This window comes from Pundamilia nyererei, unplaced genomic scaffold (assembly GCF_000239375.1).
Source record: "Pundamilia nyererei isolate P.nyererei 1_Seehausen unplaced genomic scaffold, PunNye1.0 scaffold00307, whole genome shotgun sequence".
Classification (NCBI taxonomy): Eukaryota; Metazoa; Chordata; class Actinopteri; order Cichliformes; family Cichlidae; genus Pundamilia; species Pundamilia nyererei.
The window spans coordinates 245,497-246,923 of NW_005187708.1; the positions used below are offsets into that span (position 1 = coordinate 245,497).

Genomic DNA, 1,427 nt, shown 5'->3' on the forward strand with positions numbered 1-1,427 from the left:
CACCTCATTCTCACCTCGACATCCAGCCTGCCTCTTTAATCTCCTCACAGCCAATCGGAGCGCTCGCTCAGCCAGCGGTTGTTTATCAAACAGATGGAGCTGATAGCGGCTTGGACTCGTCTTCGGCTCCCCTCTGACTCTCTGCATGTTTAGAGATAACACCTGGTCGTTATCACACATCTGTACAGCGTTCTGCATTCTTCAGTCTTCTTCATTTTCAGGAAACTTTTAAAGCGTCAGCTGTTTCTAGTTGGACGTATGAGCGTGTGCACGGAGGCAGGAGGAGGTCACAGCTTCTCACACAAAGCAAACGAATCTACGAATAAAGATAAATTCAGCAACTAGTGAATGAAGTCTGGAACTGTGTGAGGTTTGTTCCTGTAAGGTAGCAGCAGGTTGGAGATTAACCGGGACATTAATGTGTAACTGCACTGCACATGTCGCGGCCGCAGTCAGTGACCCGATTCTCGTATCTGTCACGTATCCTTGGAGACGAGGACGCAGCGTGGAACGCCGCGGGGCGTAAAGGGTTAAACTCCGCTGCATTCCTCGCGTTGCTCCTCCTGCGTCATCCCCAGCAGCCTTTCACAGAAGTCCAATCCAATTTGATGGTGCTTTTTATCTGTGAGCGGCTTCAGCCCGCTGACCTCTGACCCCGGCACCTGCTGGGAGACGAGCACGCTTGGTGGAGGATCCTCGCAGCTCTCGACAGGGTTTAGTCTTTAAAGAAAGTTCGTTTAGTTCCATTGTTCAGTCAGAGACCGGGTCAAAGTTCATCTTTGTACGTAAATGTGAAACACGCTTCACTTGAAACACTCGCACGTTTCCGGCAGCGATCGCCGATCGATCAGCTGATTTTGGTCATTGATTAATCGTCTGGTTCGTAACAAAGTTTGGTCCTCTTTGTTTCCCGTTGCCTCATCTTGTTTGTCATCACTTTAAATCCTTTTTTATAACCCTGCAGCCCTGGAATGGCAGCTTTATCCTCTTAAAGGCACTTAAACTCCCTTTTAAAATCAGCTGATTTGGTGATGCTTCCCCTGCAGCGAGAGCAGCTGCGTTTAAACCCACTCATGATGATCTGACTTCATGTTTTAGGCTCTTCAGCTGAATTCGGCATTCAAAACATTTTCACGTGTTTGTTTCCAAACACTGAAAGTCTGCAGTGGTCCTCAGCCTGCTGCGTTCACGCCTGAGCTGACAATAATCAGATTACTGGAGTGGATGTAAATAGAGAGAGCGCGCTCAGTGCGACCTTTGACCTTTCTCCTGCGCGGTACCTGCTGCCCGGACTCGTCAGCGCGAGTTCGAAGCTCGGCGGTGCCCACACGTCCAAAAGTCAAAGCGGCCATTGTTCGTTTCCCTGGAGAAGAATGCGGTGATGTCATGGGAGGAAATTTAATTGGACCGTGCTGTGAGCTGAGGCG

The 1,427-nt window shown here is 49.7% G+C and overlaps 1 protein-coding gene across 1 annotated transcript in view; it reads left to right on the forward strand.

The window, feature by feature from the left end:
* lamc1 (laminin, gamma 1) overlaps positions 1-1,427 on the forward strand; it is a 44,720-nt gene that overhangs the window by 15,749 nt on the left and 27,544 nt on the right. The gene's annotated exons all lie outside the window — the stretch shown is intronic.